This window comes from Chlorocebus sabaeus, chromosome 11 (genome assembly GCF_047675955.1).
Source record: "Chlorocebus sabaeus isolate Y175 chromosome 11, mChlSab1.0.hap1, whole genome shotgun sequence".
NCBI lineage: Eukaryota > Metazoa > Chordata > Mammalia > Primates > Cercopithecidae > Chlorocebus > Chlorocebus sabaeus.
Genome location: NC_132914.1, coordinates 32893176 through 32906967, shown reverse-complemented (window position 1 = coordinate 32906967; position 13792 = coordinate 32893176). Strand labels below are relative to the sequence as shown.

Genomic DNA, 13792 nt, shown 5'->3' with positions numbered 1-13792 from the left:
GAGAAATATGCAAAAAAGTACCATAGAAACCAAAAACCACATTTTCTTATGTAATTCCTAGATCTCCATATGGGAAAAAAATGAGTCATGATGCATTTGGCCTTCACACCATAATTTGCGGAGCCTTGATATAGTGGTGGGCAGGACTGACAATGAATAGAAACTGCTACGGCAACACGGATGAATCTCACTAATATATTGACTGAAATAAGTCAGATGCAAATGACTACATACAAAATGATTCTGCATGTAAAGTTCAAAAACATGCTATGTAGGTTCAATTGTCTCCCAAAAAAGACATGTTGAAGTCCTAACTCCCAGGGTCTTTAGAAAGGTAAAAATTAAAATGAGATCATTAGAATAGGCCCAATCTGATAGGGCTGCTGTCTTTATAAAAAGGGGAAATTCAGCCACACAGAAACTGACACATACCTCTGCGTGTGGGGTGGGAAGACCATGTGAAGAAACACAGGGAAAAGACGGCCACGTGACCATGGAGGCAAAGACTGAAGTGACCCATCTACACGCCAAGGAACACCAAGGATTGCCAGCAAACACCAGAAGCCAGGAAGGGCAAGGAAAGGTCCTTCCCTACAGCTGCCAGCGGGAGTATGGCCCTGCTGACACCATGATTTCTGACTTCTGGCCTCCAGAACTGTGAGACGATAAATTTCTGTTGTTTTAAAGCCACCCAGACTTTGTTACGGCAGCCCTAAGGAAAGAATACATGCGCAAAACTAATCTCTAGTGACAGAAGTAAATGCACTGTTATCTTTTTGGGAGGGTAGGGTGACATCTGCAAGCACCAGAAACATTTTAAAGGTCTCTATTGTAATAGAGAGCCAGCTCTAGGAGAACACCTGATTTTCCTACATATGCTTTCAAATGTCTCATCTTGCTTCATATTCTACAGATTTTTTTTTTTTTTTTTTTTTTTTTTTTTTAAGACATGGTCTCACTCTGTCACCCACGCTACAGTGCAGTGGCATGATCACGGCTCACTGCAGCCTTGACCTCCCAGGCTCAAGCGATTCTCCTACCTCAGCCTCCTAAGTAGCTGGGACTACAGGTGTACACCACCACGACTGGCTAATTTTTGTATTTTTTTGTAGGGATGGTATTTCACCATGTTGCCCAGGCTGGTCTTAAACTCCTGAGAGCAATCCTTCTGCCTCAGCCCCCAAAGTGCTGGGATTACAGGTGTGAGCCACTGTGCCCAGCCTTCTACAAATTTAATTTTTTTTTTTTTTTTTGGGTAGAGGCAAGGTCTTGCTCTGTTGCCCAGGTGCCTCGATCACAGCTCGATGTAGCCTTGACCTCCCAGGCTTAAGTGATCCTCCCACCTCAGCCTCCTGAGTAGCTGGGCCTACAGGTGCACATCACCACGCCCAGCTAATTTTTAAATTTTCTGTAGAGGTGGGGTCTCGCCATGTTGCCTAAGCTGGTCTCGAATGTCTGGGTTCAAGCAATCCTCCTGCTTTGGCCTCCCAAAGTGCTGGGATTATAAGCGTGAGCCACCATACCCGGTCTATATTCTACAGATGTTAACTATAAATAACTGCCTTTGCCTCTGGTTTTCAGAGGCATGTTCAGTTGCCTATTTGAACATGGTGATGTTTTTTCTTCTGACTTGACTCCTGAGTACAGCTCTTCCTAGTTCTGTTTATGCTAATGTGAAAATAATAAATTATAAACACATAATCTTACATGTAAAAAATGAAAACTTCAGCTCCAAAATCACTGATGCAGTTCCAGCTAATAAAATAGGCAGACACTGTAATCTCTAAGTAGTGATGTTAGCTCAGAGTTTTGGGGAGGATAAGCGGTTGTTGACTGTGGTATGAAGACAGATGTTAAAAAAGTTATTCTGACACTTGTTAAAATGGTAAGGAAGACTTCATTCAAGACCATTGCAATTGGAGGGGAAAAAGAAGGGGTTCAACTCTGAAACAGCAAGAGCAAGTGAAGATTTACAGCCAAGAATAGCGTGAAGAGGTCAAAGGATGGGAAATTGCTGAAAGGACACATCAAGGGCAGGGGAATTCTTGCTAAGCTGGCCTAACAGGACTCTTGCTAAAGGCAGTCCAAGGACTTAGACATCAAAAAGGTGGAGGATGAAGAACTTGATCAGATATCAAGGGTAATTAGATAGCTAGGGTTTGGAGATGACTTAGCAGAATTCCTTGCTAAGGCTGGGCTGGGCAGGCCAAAGCTGGGGGTGGAGCAAGGTTCAAGCCTGGTCCAAAAGAGACATTAGCAGAGCATGACTGAAGCTTGGTTAAGGAGAGAGTCTTTGGTACCTCACATCATGAACTGCAGTCTGATAAGAACGAAAGCTAAGAAAGTTTGCAAGACACTTGACCTGGTGATAATATGAATATAGATCCTAATTAGAGCAGGGCCAAAGCATTTCTGGCATCAGAAAATTTTTATCCATTATGTATCTTATCATCATAAAAGCTCACTGGCTATCTAGTAAGGACTTCCCTGGAGATGTGCAGATTTCATCAATTTAATGTAACATCCTATGGAATGTAATCATCAATCCTGAAGCTATACAAACTAACTGGTTGTTTTGGAAACCTGCTTTCAACCTGCTATATGTAACCTCATTTATATATAAGGGGTTGGAGCTCCTTGTTAGTCAGAATGCTTCTAGACTGTCTGGCGTTTCTCACTTTAGCTCTCGTTATAATAAACTGGTAACTCCAACAGAGTCATTTCTTCAACACTTGAGTAATTCACATATGCCTACTCCACCAATTGACTTTAGCCTAATCCTCCCTTTTCAGCTTCCCTCTGTTTTTATCAATGCTGGTCTCTTAAAGCAATTCTGTTCTACTATAGGTCACAAGTGTCAACATAGAAGTCTTCTGAAAATAGAGTTTCCCAACTTAAAAGAAGCTTACCAATGGCTTATATGAATTTCCTAAAAACAAACAAACAAAAAATGGGCTTCTGTTTCTTGCCTCTCTAAAGGAGAATATTTTAAGCAAATATGCCTGGATTTATGAAATAGTAAACATTGGTATGTAATCCTGTTGAAATGTGGTTTTCCCAGCTCTAGAAAGCTACTGCCCAGTCATCATCCTTTAGAAACAACAGACTCTGGGGCTGGGCACAGTGGCTCACGCCTGTAATCCCAACACTTTGGGAGGCCGAGGAGGGCAGATCACGAGTTCAGGAGATGGAGACGAGAGTGAGACTATCCTGGCCAAAATGGCGAAACCCCGTCTCTACTAAAAATACAAAAATTAGCTGGGCATGGAGGCTGTAGTCCCAGCTACTCGAGAGGCTGAGGCAGGAGAATCACTGAACCCAGGAGGTGGAGGTTGCAGTGAGCTGAGATTGCACCACTGCACTCCAGCCTGGCAACAGAGCAAGACTATCTCAAACAAACAAACAAAAAAACTAAACAATAGACTCTGATATCACAATAGATATATGGAATAGCAAAAAAGAGTTTCCTTATTTCTGCCTAGATAACTGAAAAAAGTTAGCAACGACCCCAAAAAAATAAAAATACAATTTACATGCAATACCTACTTTTCACACTCTGTGATGTGTTGCAGTGGGGAAGTAAAGGTCCCTCTGCAAGTTTCAAAAGCTTTCAACGAAGTCACATCTGGTCCTACCTCTGTCTCCAACCACTCTGCCCCTCAATCTTTGGCTCTGGCCACAGGAGCTTTCCTTCTGCTCCTCCATCCCATTGGACATGCCGGCTTGCTTCTGCCTTGAGGCTTCTTTACTCCTCTTTCCAGAACTCCCTGACTTTAGATCAAGGGCTCTTAACCTCATATTGTGCCATGACCCTTTTTGACAAAGTGCTGAAGCCTATGAACCTCTTCTCAGAATAGTATTTTAAAAAGTGTAAAAGACAAAATTATAAAAAACACTGATCACATAAAAATTATTTTTTATATATATTATTTTATTATTATTATTATTATTTTGAGAGAGTCTTGCTGTGTCGCCTAGGCTGGAGAGCAGTGGCACAATCTTGGCTCACTGCAACCTCCGTCTCCCAGGTTCAAGTGATTCTTGTGCCTCAGTCTCCCAAGTAGCTGGGATTACAGGTGCCTGCCACCACACCTGGCTAATTTTTGTATTTTTAGTAGAGACAGGATTTCGCCATGTCGGCCAGGCTGGTTTTGAACTTCTGACCTCAAGTGATCCACCTGCCTTGGCCTCCCAAAGTGCTGGGACTACAAGTGTGAGTCACAAAGCCCGGCCAACTTATTATAATTTTTAAAATTATGACATATGCTGGGCACAGTGGTTCATGCCTGTAACCCCCGTACTTTGGGAAGCTGAGATGGGAGGATCACTTGAATCCAGGAGTTCAAGACCAGCCTGGGAAACATGGTGAGCCCCATCCAGAAGATTATTTTGTACAAAAAAAGAACATGCAAAAATTAGCCAGGTATGGTGGTGCACGCTTGTAGTCCCAGCTACTCAGGGGGCTGAAGTGGGAGGACTGCTTGAGCTCCAAAGGTCAAGGATATAGTGAGCCATGATCATATCACTACACTCCAGCCTGGGTGACAGAGTGAGACCATGTCTCAGAGAAAAAAAAAAAAAAAAAAAAAAATTAGGACTTGGTAGGTGACAGATAAGTATAGTAATGGCCCCCAATTAACCACACTTCCCTGAAGTCACAACCCATGGAATTGCCTCTCAAATTGACTGAGCTGGCCTTTGGATTTGTTTTGACCCACAGAAGATAGTGGAAGTGCTGGGGAGTTCTGAGCCTGAGCCTCAAGGGGCTTTGTGGCTCATGTTCTTGCTGTCTTGTAACACTGTGACTATGTGAAGAGCCCCAGGGTAGCCTGTTGGAGTCATGTGGCCCAGCCTGCAGCCAGCGTCAGTGCTGGGCATGAGAGGAAGGCCGTCTTGGACTATTTGGCCCAGTGGGGCTGCCAGATGACTGCAGCCACATGAACAATCCTGGCAAGTCCTTAAAAACCACCCAGATGAGGCCGGGTGTGGTGGCTCATGCCTGTAATCCCAGCACTTTGGGAGGCCGAGGCAGGCAGATCACAAGGTCAGGAGATCGAGACCACCCTGGCTAACACAGTGAAACCCCGTCTCTACTAAAAATACAAAAAATTAGCTGGGTGTGATGGCGGGTGCCTGTAGTCCCAGCTACTCGGGAGGCTGCAGCAGGAGAATGGCATGAACCTGGGAGGCAGAGCTTGCAGTGAGCCAAGATCGCGCCACCGCACTCCAGCCTGGGTGACAGAGTGAGACTCCGTCTCAAACAAAACAAAACAAAACAAAAGAACCACCCAGCTGAGCACAGCCCAAACTGCTGACCAAAAGAATCATGGGTTATTGCTTAAAGCTCCCAAATTGTGGGTCATTCATTACCCAGTAATATATAATCAATACAGTAATACATGTGCTTCTTTATTAACACAATTAGAATCAGATCTAATGTCACATCTAAGAAATCTCATAATTTCAAAGCAATGATAGCATTTCAAGACACCTGTGAAAAACTGAGACATAATTTTAAAAAACTATACTTTCGGCCGGGCACGGTGGCTCACGCCTGTAATCCCAGCACTTTGGGAGGCCGAGGCAGGCGGATCACAAGGTCAGGAGATCAAGACCATCCTGGCTAACACAGTGAAACCCTGTCTCTACTAAAAATACAAAAAATTAGCTGGGCGTGGTGGCAGGCGCCTGTAGTCCCAGTTACTCAGGAGGCTGAGGCAGGAGAATGGCATGAACCTGGAAGGCAGAGCTTGCAGTGAGACAAGATTGCGCCACTGCACTCCAGCCTGGGTGACAGAGTAAGACTCCGTCTCAAACAAAACGAAACAAAATAACCACCTAGCTGAGCACAGCCCAAACTGCTGACCAACAGAATCATGGGTTATTGTTTAAAGCTCCCAAATTGTGGGTCATTCATTACCCAGTAATATATAATTAATATAGTAATACATGTGCTTCTTTATTAACACAATTAGAATCATATCTAGTGTCACATCTAAGAAATCTCATAATTTCAAAGCAATGATAACATTCCAAGACACCTGTGAAAACTGAGATATAATTTTTAAAAACTATACTTTTGGCTGGGCACGGTGGCTCATGCCTGTAATCCCAGCACTTTGGGAGGCCGAGGCGGGTGGATCACAAGGTCAGGAGATCAAGACCATCCTGGCTAACATGGTGAAACCCCATCTCTACTAAAAATACAAAAATTAGCCAGGCGTGGCGGCATGCGCCTGTAGTCCCAGTTGCTGGGGAGGCTGAGGCAGGAACATGGCGTGAACCCAGGAGGCTGAGCTTGCAGTGAACGGAGATCGCACCACTGCACTCCAGCCTGGGCGATAGAGGGAGACTCAGTCTCAAAAAAAAAAAACAACAACAACTATACTTTCTACTGGTAACAAAGTAACAAGTGCTACTACTGAGGTTTGTTGTCTATATTCAAATAGAAGAAAATGCTAAATTTCAGTCTGAGTTTAATGAAAATAAAGATGTAATTATTTTTGCCATCCAAGTTTATAGACCTGAAATGTATCCACAGACTCCCAGAACCACAGCTGAAAAACTCTTCTGGTTTTACTTGTTATTTAGGTCTCATTTCAGATGTCATCTCCTCAGAGAAACTTTCCTGAGCAACTAATATAAAATAGCTCCTCTCCCCCTCCACTCTCCCATCAGAGTTACTTTATAGATCAGTATTTAGCATAGAGTATGTACTCAGAAAATAAGTGTTGACAGAATGACACTGATTATTATTTGAAACTGGTTACTTACTTTTTAAACATTTTATATTTATTACATTTCTTTTTGCATCTGAATATAATGATCCTTTTCTGTCTTGTTATCCTATGTCCCTAATACCTGGCACATTTTAGGCCCCGATGACCATGGAATGAATAACAAAACAGGTATACAAGTGGTTAATCACACACAAAAATATTTTTACATAGATGAGAGCTTCCTGTGTTGTGTTATTTGAGAAGGAGGCACAAAGGGAGAACAATGCACTTTGAAATAAAATACACCTAAATCTCTGAAATAACATGATCTGTTATAATTCTTTTTCAATATATTATCAAGTTACTTGGTTTCTGTCTTCTGATCCTTGGGCAATACTTGGAGCATAGTGTGGAATAAGTGTAGAATGAAAAACAGTAGTGTTCCTCTAATTTGGCTATAAAGTCAAATTGCAGTATTTCATTAAATTCTTTTTTTGTAGAAACATATTATCTTAATTTTTTTCTTTCTTGAAAAATCTATCAACTGAGCAACTGATATATATATTTACTTATTTTTCCTTATTTAACATGTATAAAAAAGATATCAGGAACCCAATGAACTGGATGCCAATCATATAAAATTGTAAAGAAAAATGTTAAGATACAAGAGATTCTGAAATGGGAATATATACGTTGTAAAAAAATATAACAGCCAATAATCTGGCTTATATACTCTGGGAATTAACCATAAAATCTTATGCAGTAAAACAGTTAATGTCAAGAACATTTAAGTCCACAGCAAAGCTAATGAGGATCACTAACAACTCGTAAAATAACTAATGAAAACTCCTGATGCTAATCAAGGAAAAGGAAGAGTTTGGGCTGCAAAGACTGGTTCAGGTGAAAGACTCACTGAGATAAACAGACACAAGGCCCAGAGGAAGAAAACTAGTCTTATTTATTTTGCTAAAAATCCTTGGTTTTTGAATTGCCAGTGATTATATACTAGGGGCATGTTCTTTAATTCCACAATAAATTTAAAAGATTGCAACTGTTGTTTTTTGCACCACTGATCATACATTTTCTCCTACAAATTTTTTTTTTTTTTTTCTTCCTGGGATAAGATGATGCTGAGCTCTGCTAAAAACTCCCATCAAGAATAATCAGAGTAAGAAAAATAATGCAAGAGAGAAAGGGGAGAAAATGGCACAACAGGGTAAAGCTTCAGCTTTTCACCTCCAGGGAGCTGAGTCCCAGCTCCTCAGGGGAGAGGGGATTAGCCTGAGATGGCAGGGATAGACTCAACTCATTATTTGCATTGCACCTGAGTATAGCAGCGTTCTTATAGTTTATTTTAATTAACATTAAAATATTTCTTTAGGAATCATAAATTTCCTTCACTATTGGCAAGAAGAAAAAATACAGATGAACACTTGTCACCACACAAAGAGTCATATATTAAAAATAACACTGCCTTCCAGTTATAATGCTCTTAGTCTTTTATAAATTAATTATACCCACTGTCACATTAGATACTTATAATAGCTTGGTTAGGTGGGAACAAACCCCTGTTTACTATCTGCAAAATGGGAATCCTAATACTTAAGATTACATGGTAATTGTGAGGATTTAATGATATAACATGGGAAAATGAGCAAGGATGCTAGACATGCAGATAATTTATGATAACACAAGCAGAAGTTCACACACAAAAGCCTAAGCAATTGATTACCCCTGGGTGAGCCAGGGAACGCTTTATAAAAGAAGTTACCATTGAGTAGAACCTTGAAGGAAAAGTGAAGGTTAACTAAATGGAGTTAGAGGAGGACAGATTTTCCAGCCAGAGAGAAACCTTCAAACAGAAGTAGCCTTATATTTGTGTTGAAGGCAGTGCTAAAATTCTCCAGTCAGACTGAGGATTTCCTTAGAGCCCCAGAGAACCTGAGGCAGTGATCAAAAGAAAAAGAGAAGACAGAAACTCAGAAAAATCTGGAAAACAGCTATTTTCCGCATATGCCTAAGTTCGGTGCTGTTTTGTAAAATAAAATGTTAAATTAGTCTAGTGTTGTGAACCTCTGAAGTAGTGGGAAGAACCAAAGTATAGTAAGTGCTTGGAATCTCTAAAGTTCTTAACTAGGCTGTGGTTTAGGGAACAGTGCAGTTTAGTGTGGTTGGAGCAGAGTAATCTGAGACAGATCCCGCAGGAAATTCTACTTTAAACAAAGGAATCTGGGGAACCATCAAAGACTTTTAAGCAAAGCAGCCACAAGATCAGACCTATGTTTTGCCCAGTGACTCTGTTGAGAGTCGCGAGGGTGGACTTTAGCAAGAAAGGTCAAATAGAACAAATTAAGCAGCTGCTCTGATGGCCCAACATGAGAGAAGACATAAAGAATGCTGCGGAGGGGACAGATGGGGGAACATCTCGGTTAGAATGAACAGGATTTGGTAGCTGACTGATGTGATAATACAAGAAAACAAAGAGTAAAGAACAGTGGCCTAATAACAATAAAAGCACCTAGAGTTGTTATAGAAAAAATAAATTTTATAACAAAGTGAATGTGAGAGTTAACGACGTATCCTATAAATAATTGTAAGTAATGCTACTTTTAATAGTCAAACCAGGAATTTCTAGATCCTAGAGGGGAGTAAAGGAGAACAGCTGGTCTGGTCCAGGTGGAGAAAGCTGGAGAGAGGCGTGTGGGAACAGGCCTTCTCACTTCTCTCCCAGGGAGTGCCACTGCCAGGGACTTCTGGCAGTCTGAGACCCTAATATTCAGTGTTGTTCATTTGGCCAAAAATGAACTCTTCTTTTGTTGCAGACAGGAATGGACAACAGTTCCCCTTGCTCCCCATCCCACAGGGATTTCTGTGCTGGGGCCGAGAAGCCCAGACCTTCAGTAGGTAAGGAAAGTTTCGGGGCAGAGGGAGGGCAGGGAAGGAGAAGGGCGACCCACTTTAGCCCAAGTGAGCCCAATGACATTGTTGGTTGCACAGCTGCTATTCTCTATACCTTGGGACAAGGACATGCTTTATTTGAAAATTCCAGGGGCAGAAGGCTCTGAGTTTCTCTTTTGTAGAAAACAAGAAGGCTGGGACCCCTGGATGTCAGATCCATGGGACAGGCCCAGACTTCTCAATCTGCAACCTTCCCAACACAGGTGATCTGCTCCTGTACCCACATGAGCCTCTCACACCCATATCATTTGTCATGTTATCACCAATAACTGCATCTCTGATTCTTCCAAATCAGGCTCTCCAGTTCTTCCAATCAAACCACTCACTCTTCCACCTCATCGTTTCCTATCCTTTGATTCCCAATTTGCTCATTATCTGCAACACTCATTCTTCACTTCTTTGATTTCACCATCATCGTATACTTACTGACTTGTAAACACATTTAATTCTGTCTCTTCTCTCTCTTTTGGTAATAAAACCTAACTCTCTGCCTTCTCTATGCATGCTCATAGCTGAGGAGAACTGGAGAAATGACAGATCTGTGCTGACTGGGGACTGGTTTCAGCTGTAACTCATGGAGAGGTAGTGGAGTGGACTGGTAAAGTGCCCAGACTCTGAACAAGACATCCCCGGGTTCAGATCCTGACTTTGGTATTAACTAAAGTTGGTCAAAATCACTGATATGAGTGATGGACTTAAAAAAATCAAAAAGTCCTGAATCTCTTAAATTCTAATAGACTGTAAATACTGTCTAGTGGTCATATGTGTTCACAGTATAGCAAGTTATTTACTTCTCTCTCTTCCTACAATCAGTCTATCTTCCCTCCCTGAAAACCTTGCCTCATATTTCCTTAAGGGGGAAAAAACCCCAAGGAGATATGGCTTCTATCCCCACCTTCATTTCAATAGTTTCTTCCATTCTACTGCAGACGGTTTAAAGACAGTAAGTCCCATCTTAAAACAAACAAACCATAACCTTTATATTCATATTTTCACTTCTATGGTCATGAACGTCTATTCTTAAACCACATTCCTCCCAAAGAGCACTGAACCTGGTCTTGTCAAAGTCATTGACAACTTGCACGTTGTCATTGGATTGGTGGCCGGCCACCTCTGTATCTTCCTCTCTCTAGACTTCTTCAACAGCATGTGCCACTACTTTTGGAAACACTTTCTCCTATGGCTTCCCAGACATCTGAACTCTCACCTGCCTGGCTGCTTCTTTGCAGTCCCCTCTTCTCTGCTCAACCTCTAAAGGCTGAGCCATCCAGGTCTGTACCAAGCCTCTCCTTTTGCTGTTTCCTCACTTCCCAAAGGCAACTTCATCCAGGCCTCCAGCTTTAGATACCTACTTGTGTGCTAATGATTCTCAAATCCATGTCAGGGTTAACAAAACCCTATGCGACTTGCCCTGACCTCCTTGAAAGAGCTCAGGAGGTATATTTTTCCCACTCATCCCTCATCCACTTTGCTCCCCTCCCTGGCCTTCTGTTGGTTCAAAGGACTTCAAGGTGTAGCCGGGGCAACATGGCAAAACCCAGACCCTACAAGAAATACAAAAATTAGCTGGGCATGGTGGCGTGTACCTATAGTCCCAGCTACTTGGGAGGCTGAAGTGGGAGGATCACTTGAGCCCAGGAGGTGGAGGCTGTAGTGGGCTGAGATCATGCCACTGCACTCCAGTCTGGGCAACAGAGTGAGACCCTGTGTCAAAAAAAGAAAAGGAAGAGGAAGAAGAAGAAGGAGGAGGAGGAGGAGAAGAAGGAGGAGAAGAAGGAGAAGGAGGAGGAGGAAGAGGAGGAGGAGGAGAAGGAAAGAAGAAGAAAGAAGAAAGAAGAAGAAGAAAGAAGGAAGAAGAAAGATGAAGGAAGAAGGAAGGAGAAGAAAGAAGAAGAAAGAAGGAAGAAGGAAGAAGGAAGAGGAAGAAGAAGGAGAAGGAGAAGAAAAGAAAGAAGGAGAAGGAGAAGAAGACCTGAAGCTGGGTCTTGCTTTAGAGTTTTTGCAGCAGCTGTCTCCTCTGCCTGGATTTCTTTCTCCTTGTTCACACTCTTTTCACTAGGATCCTCAACCTAACTCTCATCTCCAAAAGCAGCTTTCCAAGACCATTCCTTCTATAGCAGCCACTTGGTCACACTCACATAATCTGATTTTAGTGATCTGAAAAGTGTTTATCAAGATTTGATTTCTTTGTGTGTTTATTGTCTATCTTTCCCCCACTAGATCTAAGAGCCATGAGAGCATGTTGTCAGTAACGGTTTACCACTATATCCCCAAGATCTAGAAGAGTGCCCCATGCACACTCCTTGTATTCCACACTTCCAGCCTGGACTGGATTGGTGGTGGCCTGAAGAAAGCTGGGAAGCGTTGTTGGGATGAGCTTAGTTGGGCAGCCAAAAGAAGGAGGCTACAGATAGATTTCATATATTTGAGTTCATAGACTGAAAAAAAAAAAAAAGGATGTCTACAAAGCAGGCCCCATGTAAAATTCTCCAGTGTTTAAAAACCCTTATTGGTGACATCCATTCCATGTGTATTTATACTTTATTCTATCTCTTTAAAAAATATGCACTAAGGGAAAGTATCTGACAAACTTATCCATTGTAAGGTATATACATGCCTGATACAACTTGTCTCTCTTAGGGTTGGTTACAATTAATGAGGGACAGAGAAACACAGCTCTGTGGTGCCAGCCAATAACAAGCTGATGGACACAGAAGGGTTGTCTTCTGAAACGGCAACGAGGCAAGCTCAGTTCTCTGCTGGGCAGTAATGTGTGCATCACAAATCTTTAGGAGAGTTACTGGTGAAGAATGAAAGGTATTCAGAGCACCATGTAATCAGCGTCTTCCCAGGGCAATCCAGACTTAACAACTGGGCAATAACCAGGAAAAAGTAAACGTAGCAAGTTTGAATTGTGGCTTAAAACAAACATGTTCGGCAAGAAAAAAAGAAATATGAAAAGATCTGCCATAGCTGGGAAAGAGTGATAAGGTAATAAAGGGGGAGATACTTATGACTCCAGAACACTATTTCCCATAGTGTGTTCCACAGAGGCTAGTTCTACGGAGTGTTTCTACGAGTCACTAAAAACAAGTTTGGGAAATATTAGGTTAAATAAAGTTACATACTTGTTTTTTCTTCTGGATTTCTCAGAACCTTTAATATGCTAGTGAGCACTGAGACTTTCTAAGAGCAAGATATGGTATGCACCGTTTGCTAAATTGATTTGACCATAAGACCTCTGCCCTTTTAAAAAGGCATTTTGAACAATCCAAAAGTAGCCCAACCTAGACCCCTTCCAACTGTAGAGAACTCAAGGGAATACAGATTTAAATAACGGCATAAAATAAAAAGCATAGGGCTGGACGGCTGTAAAAAGGGGTGAGACAAAGATGATCAAGTCCTGATTAGCAGTAAGTGAGTAAACAAGTGAAGGAGTTCAGGACATGCCACCCCAAAATATGCCACTTTGGCATGTTGATTATTTAGAGCTGAAAGCAATGGAGAAATAGCAGATGCAGGAAAGCCTTTTGACCTCCCCCTTTCTACTTAAAAACACACCATTAAAATTTCCAGGAGAAGGGTGCTCTCCCTGTACCAGGAAGAAAAGAACATCTTTATCACCAGAGACTTGGAATTGCCTCTGAAATAGATCTGTACAAACTTACTAAAATATCCCTCATCTTCCATTAGTTTCCCCCTCTATACTTTTAGTGACTTCCTCACAATTTACTGCCTCTAATCCAAACTGCTTTGTCTTATCACTTATTCACACATTTATCATTTCTTTGTCTAAAAGATATATAAGTTTGCTACTTCTGGTCACTTCTTTGGGTCTTTATTGTGTTGTGAGGACTTTCATGTACATGTAAAATTATAATAAAACTTGTATGCTTTTCTTCTCTTAATCTGTATTATAGAAATTTAATTCTTAGGCCTAGCCTGAGATTGTAAGAAGGTAGTGGAGAAATTTTTCCTCCTCTACACAAGAGTAGTAAAACTACAATGAAACCCATACTGCATAATTTTCACTATTTATTTATTTTGATACAGAGTTTCATTCTTGTTGCCCAGGCTGGAGTGCAATGGCACGATTCTGGCTCACCGCAGTCTCC

General features: G+C 41.7%; 1 protein-coding gene and 1 pseudogene across 11 annotated transcripts in view; one reads left to right on the top strand and one right to left on the bottom strand.

The window, feature by feature from the left end:
- The window catches only part of BICD1 (BICD cargo adaptor 1), a 276025-nt gene that overhangs the window by 96282 nt on the left and 165951 nt on the right, over positions 1-13792 (bottom strand). The gene's annotated exons all lie outside the window — the stretch shown is intronic.
- LOC119621274 (WW domain-binding protein 2 pseudogene) overlaps positions 494-13792 on the top strand; it is a 62104-nt pseudogene continuing 48805 nt past the window's right edge.